The sequence below is a fragment of the Portunus trituberculatus genome, chromosome 32, assembly GCF_017591435.1.
Source record: "Portunus trituberculatus isolate SZX2019 chromosome 32, ASM1759143v1, whole genome shotgun sequence".
Lineage (NCBI taxonomy): Eukaryota > Metazoa > Arthropoda > Malacostraca > Decapoda > Portunidae > Portunus > Portunus trituberculatus.
In genome coordinates, this window is record NC_059286.1 from 9,698,640 (window position 1) to 9,708,639 (window position 10,000).

General features: G+C 42.8%; 1 protein-coding gene across 3 annotated transcripts in view; it reads left to right on the top strand.

Moving 5' to 3' along the window:
- Nucleotides 1-10,000, top strand: part of LOC123511816 (calcium-binding mitochondrial carrier protein Aralar1-like) — a 146,217-nt gene that overhangs the window by 112,260 nt on the left and 23,957 nt on the right. The window lies entirely within an intron of this gene.

The following is a 10,000-nucleotide window of genomic DNA, read 5'->3' on the forward strand; positions in this document are numbered from 1 at the left end:
CTCTCTCTCTCTCTCTCTCTCTCTCTCTCTCTCTCTCTCTCTCTCTCTCTCCTTCCTCACTCTCTTCTCTTCTCTCTCTCCTCTCCTCCTCCTCCTCCTCCTCCTCCTCCTCCTCCTCCTCCTCCTCCTCCTCCTCCTCCTCCTCCTCCTCCTCCTCCTCCTCCTCCTCCTCCTCCTCCTCCTCCCCTTCTCCTCTCTCCCCATCCTCCTTCCCCCCAAAACCTCCTCCTCCTCCTCCTCCTCAATTATAAACTACAACGAGGAAAAGAATCAATAACAACTTGAATATATTGTTTGCTCACATTTAGCACAAGAGAAAGTAGCGGAAAGAAGAATCAGTAGCGTAAATAAAAGTAGCGTATTTGTTCCCCCCCCCCCCACCCTCCGTGATGCTGGGGTTGGTTCTGGATTCACTGGCTTTCAGTTGTAAGGAGATCCGTGCGCAGGAGGGATACGCTGCCTTTGCTGTTTTTTCTATGTAAATTTTGGTGGTGTAATATGTGTTTTTGAAATATGTGTTATGTTACTGTTGCTTAAAGGAGTGTTTGGGTGTGTGGGTGGGTAGAGAGGGAGTGTGAGGGAGAAGGAGAGGGAGAGGGAGAGAGAGAGAGTGGGAGAGTGGGAGAAGAAGGAGACGGGAGAGGGAGCCGGAGAAGGAGAGGGAGAGTGAGAGGGAGAGGGAGAAGGAGAAGGAGAAGGAGGAGAAGAGGAGAAGAGAAGGAGAGAAGGAGAAGGAGAAGGAGAGGAGAGGAGAAGGAGAGGAGAGAGAGAGAGAGAGAGAGAGAGAGAGAGAGAGAGAGAGAGAGATTATAGGATAGGCAAGATTGGAAGATGATGAGAATTGCATAAGCTTCATTTTTAATCCTTATTTATTTGTGTTTAATAATCTTTCCCTTTCTATTCAAATATTTTTCTCTTCATCCATGTCTCTTGTGTGTTTATTCCCTTCTCTTCCATCTCTCTCCTTTCTTTATTTCCTCACTTCTATTCTGTACGTAATATTTATGTCTTGTATCCTCTTTCCTTCCTATTATCTTTCAAAACACCTCAATTTAATCTATCTTTTATTTATATCTATTTATTCCCTCTTTCCCTCCCTTCCTTTTTTCCACCATGCCTCCTTCCTCCTTCCTTTTTATTCAATCATTCACTCCCCCATCCTTCCTTCCTCTCTCCTTCCGTTCTGTTTTTTTTTTTTTTTCCCTCCTCTCCCTTCCTCACTCCCTGTTTCCTGTTGTTCCTCTATTTGTTTGCTCTCCTCCCTGCAGATTATAAAAGATAAGGATAGAGAGCAATGGCTTCTCTTATCTGGACTTAACAAGCGTCGTTTCTCTTCCTCTTACTTGCTTGAATTCCCCTCATTGTTAGAGAAAAGAAGGGGGAGGGACAAGAGGAAGATAAATCACAGTGCAAAGAATAGACATGAGAAGTGATAACAGGGAAGAAGTGAAGAGAAAGTGAATAGGGGTAAGAAATGATGAGAAAGAATGAATAAGGAGAAAAATGAAGATAAGTAAGAGGTTTAAAAGGAAGATAAAGACGAGAAAGGAAAGGAAGGAAGGAAAAATGAAAGAAAATTTGAGGAAGATGGAAAGAGTCACTGGAAAGAAATGATGAAAAAAGAAAGAATAAGGAGAAAAATGAAGATAAGTAAGAGGTTTAAAAGGAAGATAAAGACGAGAAAGGAAAGGAAGGAGGAAAAAAATAGAAGAAAATGAGATAAAGGAGGGAAAAAGTCACTGATAAAGATTAAGAGAAAACGATAAGTGAGGAATGATAAGGAAAAGGACAAAGATAAGGAATGAAAGAAGGAAATAAGAAAATAAACCCAAATTAAGATGGGAAAGTGACCGTGAAATGAATGAAAGTGGGAAAGAAAATGCAAATAGCGACAAAAAAATAATAAAAGCAGGAAAATGAAAGATTAAGAGGAAGAAAAAACTCTCTCTCTCTCTCTCTCTCTCTCTCTCTCTCTCTCTCTCTCTCTCTCTCTCTCTCTCTCTCTCTCTCTTTGATTGGACGATTGTGAAGCGAGACAAAGAATGGAAAGTTGGCCGCTGGTGGAGAGAGAGAGAGAGAGAGAGAGAGAGAGAGAGAGAGAGAGAGAGAGAGAGAGAGAGTAAAGTTGCATGAGTTATTTCCTTCTAATTCTTCATTTTTCTATCGTTTATTTACATTTTCTTCTTAATTCCCGTGTTTGCATCCACATTAAAACCAAACCAAGGGGAAATATTAAGTTTTTTTTTCCCCTTTCTTTGTCTACTGTTTCTTTTTTGTTTTCCTTTTTGTCTATATTTTTTTTCAGTTTTCTCTCTACTGTTCGTCTTGTTCTACTCCTCCTCTTTCTCTACTCTTGTTTTGTTGTCTTTCTTCATTTTCTCTATTCTTCATTTTTCTACTCTTGTCCACCGTTCCTTTTAATCTATTTTTTTTATCTACTCTTCCTTGTTTACTCTTCCTCTCTCTTCTTTTTTCTACTTTTCCCTTTTTCTGTCTGCCTTTTTCTCTCTTCATTTCATCTACTGTTCATTTTTCTACTTTTTTTTCTCTACTGTTCCATATTATCTACTTTTTTTTATCTTCTCTTTCGTGTGTACTCTTTTTTTTCCCCTACTTTTCTATCCTTCTTCTATTTTTATGCTTTCTATCTACTATTTTTCATCTACTCTTCCTTATCTACTTTCATTTCCCTACTTTTCCTTTCCTCTGTCTACTTTTTCTCTCCCTGTGTGTGTTGGGGGGGGTGGTGGACGCGTTGTTCTCTCCGCCACTAGTCCTGACGTGCAGTAGACGTGACTGGACGTGTTATGGACGTGCGCCGCAAAACAAGGATACTTTATGTCCTTGTTTTTGTCAGTGTTGCTCAGTATGGCTATTTGTGGCAAGACGTGACTGTCTGTGCCTGTGTGTGTGTGTGTGTGTGTGTGTGTGTGTGTGTGTGTGTGTGTGTGTGTGTGTGTATCGTAATTATGGTCATGTGCACAAGTGAATTATTACACAAGCTGGAGAAACTAGTGTGATTTATACCAATTTTTCTTCTTCCTCCTCCTCCTCCTCCTCCTCCTCCTCCTCCTCCTCCTCCTCCTCCTCCTCCTCCTCCTAATCAACGTCATTATCTTCATCGTCCTTCTTTTTCTTTATATATACCTCCTCTCTCCTTCTCCTCCTCCCTCCTCCTCGTCTTCATCATCATCATCATCATCTTTATACTCACCATCATCATTACTCATTTTTAAAGCCGTTTGTCTCTTTAAGATCTTTGTGGGATCTTTAAGAGAGAGAGAGAGAGAGAGAGAGAGAGAGAGAGAGAGAGAGAGAGAGAAAATCAAGTTCAGTCGTGCGTTTGTGTTCTCTCTCTCTCTCTCTCTCTCTCTCTCTCTCTCTCTCTCTCTCTCTCTCTCTCTCTCTCTCTCTCCTGTCAGGATTTAGAAAGAACTGCCTTTTTTCATTTCTCTCCTCTGCATCGAACTTTGACACGTCCAATACAGAAACGATGTCACTCTTTCGTCAAGCTGCCACCTCCTGTGTGTGTGTGTGTGTGTGTGTGTGTGTGTGTGTGTGTGTGTGTGTGTGTGTGTGTGTGTGTAATTCACTGTTATATCTGCTGCAGTCTCTGACGAGACAGCCAGACGTTACCCTACGGAGCGAGCTCAGAGCTCATTATTTCCGATCTTCGGATAGGCCTGAGACCAGGCACACACCACACACCGGGACAACAAGGTCACAACTCCTCGATTTACATCCCGTACCTACTCACTGCTAGGTGAACAGGGCTACACGTGAGGAGACACACCCAAATATCTCCACCCGGCCGGGGAATCAAACCCCGGTCCTCTGGCTTGTGAAGCCAGCGCTCTAACCACTGAGCTACCGAGCCATGTGTGTGTGTGTGTGTGTGTGTGTGTGTGTGTGTGTGTGTGTGTGTGTGTGTGTGTGTGTGTGTGTGTGTGTGTGTGTGTGTGTGTGTGTGTGTGTGTGTGTGTGTGTGTGTGTGTGTGTGTGTGTGTGTGTGTGTGTGTGTGTGTGTGTGTGTGTGAATTCCCAGGCTTCTCTCCCATCTCTTAATTAAAAATGTACATTAACTCTACAGAAATTATAGTATTGCCCAGTGGTATATTCTAGGTAAGTGTAATGTAATGGCCTCGCACATTTGCATACACTCGTTGTATTTAATGATTTCTTGCCGGAGGATGCATAAACACAACACAAGACTTTACTTTCGCTCGTTATTCACTTGAGCTTTTAACTTATGCATCTTTATTTACCTCGCACCGCCTTGACTTACACACAAGACTCGCCACACATGCTCGGGTTACTCACAGAGGCGCTGGCGTGGTGTGGACAGTGTTGACTCTTTGACTGCCAAGGACACGCTGTTCACTGAGTAGCCTTGAACACTGTACAGAGACAAACTGAGGTAACAGACGCCAGGTTGATTGCAAACTCTACCAAACTCTGGAACTCCTTACCTGCTTTTGTATTTCTAACTTCCTGTGACTTGACCATGTAAAAGGAAGGTTTTAAAACATTTTGAGAGGGCTAACTCTCGGACCTGCAAGGGGACTGACAACTAAGTGGGTATTTTTTTTTTTATTTTCATGTTGCCCTTGGCCAGTTTTCTTCCTCTTTCTTAAAACAAAAAATACATTATTTTTTTAGCTCGCTGTCAGTTATGTCTTGTGATTGGCTGATTGATAATTGTTTTGTATGTAAGAAGGTTCCGGCAACTAAAATACGACGAAAAGTAGCTAAAATGCCCACTGAAGGTACAAGTTCCAAAATGTTTAGAATTTTCCTCGCGTTAACATTAAATTCGTATTGTCTCTTTTGTATTTAGTCCGTAATCTTTTGCGAAAGTTTTTTTTTTTAATTTACATGACTAAAATTTTCTATTGATTGTTATTTTTTCTTTCCGTCCTTCATATACTGTAGCCTGAAGATGGTAGAAGTGGTGCCGAACAGTAGCCAATAAAGATGTATACATTAACGCTTGTCCTGATCTTCATTTGAATATGCAGAATTATAAGGAAGTGTGTTTTAAAACCTCCCCATTGAAGGACTTTAATCTACAGGCAATAGAAACACACAGTCAGGTAGAGAGTTCCAAAGTTTGCTCCCCGTTGATGGACTTTAATCTACAGGCAATAGGAAACACACAGTCAGGTAGAGAGCTCCACAGTTTACTCGAACCTGCAACACGTTACTTTCCATTCACAGCGTTGAAAGTGTTACATCAACGAACTATTGAGACACCGCGGCCGGCCACCAAAGAAGTACTCTCCAAACTAACTAGAAACTTGAGTTGGGAGTTCTTGGGTTACTGTTTGGCGTGGGTTAGTAAGGCTGGGAGTTGGTTAGTTAGAGTTTGGGGCTGTTTGGTTCCTATACTTCATCCTTTAAGGCATGTTGAGTTTCCTTGTTTGCTTAGGCTGAGGGACGAAAGGGCCTATACACACACACACACACACACACACACACACACACACACACACACACACACACACACACACACACACACACACACACACACACACACACACACACACACACACATTCATCCATCCATTGGCTATATAAGGCGCTATTGTAATGATTAATATCCATAAAATTAGTCGTATTTTTCGCAATGGTTTGAAGACAATGGATATGCGACACAGTAGGCAAAGAAAGTGACACGAGCGGGATTTTGCTTCAGGAAAAGAAAAAAAATGTGTAAAAGAGAGAGAAATATCACGCAATTGAATAAAGGTGAACAGGTGAAGGACAAAAGGAGGAGGAGGAGGAGAGGGACGAGGAGGAGGAGGAAGGAGGAAGGATGGAGTAGGGTGTTCGGAGTATGGAGTAGGAAGGAGGAGGAGGTGGATAGTGGGGAAGAGGAGGAGGAGGGAAGCACTGAGGGACGATTCTGTGATATATAACTGCCACGTTGACAGTGAAAAATGTATCAGCAACAGCCAAAAATATATATATAAAAAAGTCACGAGGAATACTTTGAAACAAGGAAGAAATATAGGACAGTGGAAGAGTCTACTCGTGTAATGGACGTCTGAATCATGTTACTGTGTTTCCTTCCACTGGAGATTCTCTTTTATATTGACTGTTTTATGACTTCCTGATTTCTCTCTCTCTCTCTCTCTCTCTCTCTCTCTCTCTCTCTCTCTCTCTCTCTCTCTCTCTCTCTCTCTCTCTCTCTTCTCTCTTCTCTCGTTTCCAGTTCACAATTATTTTCCTTACCAATATCATTTTTTTCTTCTGGAGTGTCTGTTTGCTCTTTTTTTATTCCTTCCTCACCGATGTTTTCTTCCCCCGTCACTCCTCCGTGTTGACTTTCTTCATTCCTCTTCATTTCTTGGCTCTTTTCTTTGCGCACTACCATTTCATGTTCGTGAAGTGTGTGCTTACCTTTTTACCACTTCCTCACTGTTATTTTCCTCACTCGTCAAAAGTTTTCGATTATTTTGTGTAGCCGTCGCCAGTTATTGTTCCCGGAGTGAGTGTTTACGTTGCCACAAAGTAAGCAAAGGAGACGTCCGCCCCCTGAGTCCGTCTTTCATTGCTGTCACTCATCCCGAGGCGAGACAGGACAACCCTAACCTGATATGACACTGTATAGCTAAACCGGAACCTTCTCAACCTCACAGCAACTTTACACCTACAGGAGAAGGATTTTTTTTACCTGAATGGAGCAGTGCACCTATACAGCGAAGATTGACTCGATAGAAGAAGCCTAACTTTAATGGAAAGACTAAATGTATCATAAAAACCAAACTCCAGAATTTTCTCAGTCTTATACTCGTAACACAAGAATGTCGACAGTTGGACCAATACTGCCCACCCGAATGGAGCAATACTCCTTTACAGCGGAGATTGATGTGACAAAAGGACCTTAACTTCAAGAGATGGAGCAAATTTATCATAGAACTTTTTCAGCCTCACACCAACACAAATATTTCGACAGTTTGACCAATATTATTCACTTGAGCGGAGCAGTACAATGATATATCGTAGATTGATGCGACAAAAGGACCTTAACTTCAATGGATGGAGTAAATGGACCTTCGTGACACCTTTTGAGGGCTATGATGGATGTGGCGGGTCCGGGGCGGTCTAGTGGGGAGTGGAGAGGGAGGGGCAGAGTGGAGCCTGGGCAGTAGATGGATGGATGCGTCACAGGTAGGCATGATCGTCCGTCTTCCACCCTTTACTGTGTTCGATTGTCGTGCTGGGGCTGGAAAAAGTGCCACCGTCTCTCTCTCTCTCTCTCTCTCTCTCTCTCTCTCTCTCTCTCTCTCTCTCTCTCTCTCTCTCTCTCTCTCTCTCTCAACGACAGCAAAATGTTCCAATGTCTGAGAGAATCTTTACTTGATAGAAATATTCCTCTCTTTCTACAGTGAAAGCAATATACTTGATATGAGAAGCTTCAAACTGTCCCCCTCTTTCCCTCCCTCCACTCGCCTCCCTCCCTTCCCTCACCTCCATCACCTCCCTCCTTTCTCTCCCTCCCCTCACCTCCTTCCCTTCTCTCCCCTCCTTCACCTCCCCTCCCTCCCTTCCCTCACCTCATTCCCCTTACAATGAATGCGAGTGAAAGTGAATGCGAGTGAAAAGGATGATATGTTGTCGGTGGGAAACGCGTCTAGATTAATTCATTCAGATGCAAGTAATATATATTTGTTGAGTAATGGGTGACACGTTGGGTTTAGTGCTGTGTAAATACGCCGGGCTAATTAGTTTGCGTGCCAATAAATCATATCATATACCCTGCCAGAGAGAGAGAGAGAGAGAGAGAGGGAGAGAGAGAGAGAGGGGGGGGGGAGACAATTATATCCCTCATTTTTTATTCATTTCTTTGATATTAAGCATACGTTTTACCACATCTACCTTTCCAACTCGCCGTTAAATCAGTTTCCCAGCGGCGACACTTGATTGGCCCCTGTTGACGCTTTGCCGTACTCTGATTGGCCAGTTAGTGATGTGCTGGAGAAAAACGACGATTCCTATTGGCTGTTTGTCCGCCATCAGGGGGAGGGAAGGGGAAAGGCGAGAGGTTAAAATTTATGTTTGTTTTCTACCATTATTTGTGTGTGTATAGTGATGGTGGTGGTGTTAGTACGAGAGAGAGAGAGAGAGAGAGAGAGAGTTTAAAGCCAGAGGAAATCTGGATGGAGAAAGAGAAGGAATGTAAGGAGATAGTGACGAGAGGAAGTTGTAGTGAGGGAATTGAGCAAGGGAAGAGGCGGTAAAGGAGGAAAAAACGAGGTAAGATGCAGGAAGAAAACGGACTTGGAAAAGAAAAAGGATAGGAAACGAAGGAAGTCAGAGAGAGAGAGAGAGAGAGAGAGAGAGAGAGAGGCAACCAAATAAACTGCAAACTCCATACTGACTAAAATCTGTCACATTATTCATTACAAAAAAGGGAAGCTTAATCTCTCTCTCTCTCTCTCTCTCTCTCTCTCTCTCTCTCTCTCTCTCTCTCTCTCTCTCTCTCTCTCTCTCTATTCTTATCCGCTCCTCTCGCCTTATCTCCCCGTGACAGGCTGAAAGCTGAGCAAAAAAGGATTTATTCCATATTATCACCAGCTTTATGCTCCGAAAAACTTGGGCGCGAGTCTACGATGGGAACGGAAATACATTATCACTGCTAGATGTTTGTTCATTCATGTCATCACTCCATAACATGAAAAAAGGGAAAGTAAAACGCAGGTGATCTGTGAGTAGTGATGGTGGTTGTGGGTGACCGTAGAGGAATTGGATTAGTAGTGGTCATTGTGGTGGTGGTGGTGGTGGTTGTGGTGGTAGTGGTGGTGGTAGTTTTGATACTGTTTTTGCTGTTGTATTAGTGGTGGTAGTAGTAGTTGTTGTTGTAGTTGTAGTAATAGTGGTTGTAGTAGTAGTAATTGTAGTAGTAGTAACAGTAGTAGTAGTAGTAGTAGTAGTAGTAGTAGTAGTAGTAGTAGCAGCATCAGCAACAATGACAGCAGGAAAACATTATTGCATTATTATTATTATCATTACTATTATTATTATTATTAGTAGTAGTAGTAGTAGTAGTAGTAGTAGTAGTAGTAGTAGTAGTCGCAGCAGTAGCAGTATTTATTGTTACTGTTATTAATGTTGTAGTAATGTAATCTGTAGCGACGGTCAGGGTCGGGAGGGCGGCATGAAAAAACAGTGCAATGAATGGTGACATAAGAAATCAAGTAGTGGAAGGGAAGGCGACTCTACGTGACCTGGTTAGTGTGGCCTCCCTCGCGCCCTGATTGGAGCCGCGCCTCGCCCAGTGCCGTCCGCCTATTGACTATCGCGGGTACCTTTTTTCCTCGAGTTTCTTTAATTGGAGACACCGATTTGATTTGGTGAGATAATTGTGGTTTTCGCCTTAATACGGATCTCTCTCTCTCTCTCTCTCTCTCTCTCTCTCTCTCTCTCTCTCTCTCTCTCTCTCTCTCTCTCTCTCTCTCTCTCTCTCTCTCTCTCTCTCTCTCTCTCTCTCTCTCTCTCTCTCTCTCTCTCGTGGATTGATGTCTCCTCAGGCTTTATTTGTGGTAAAATTCAATAATATATCACTTATATAAATAATATTCGTTAGAAACCTACCTGTCAAACACACACACACACACACACACACACACACACACACACACACACACACACACACACACACACACACACACACACACAGCATTGGGTACATATATTCACTTGATTGATATCCTAATCTTCTCTTTATATATTTGTGTTTGTTTCGTAAAGTTACATCACACGTAAATTCGCCTTGAAAACATGTGTGTGTGTGTGTGTGTGTGTGTGTGTGTGTGTGTGTGTGTGTGTGTGTGTGTGTGTGTGGACGCGGGGGTGGAGAAGAGTCGGTTACATTAATTTCAACTTTGTCAGAAAAAAAATGGAGTTATGGGGGATTTAATTACGGACTTAGGGGTTTGGGAAGAAGGAGGAGGAAGGAAGGAAGGAAGGAGGAGGAAGGAAGGAAGGAAGGAAGGAA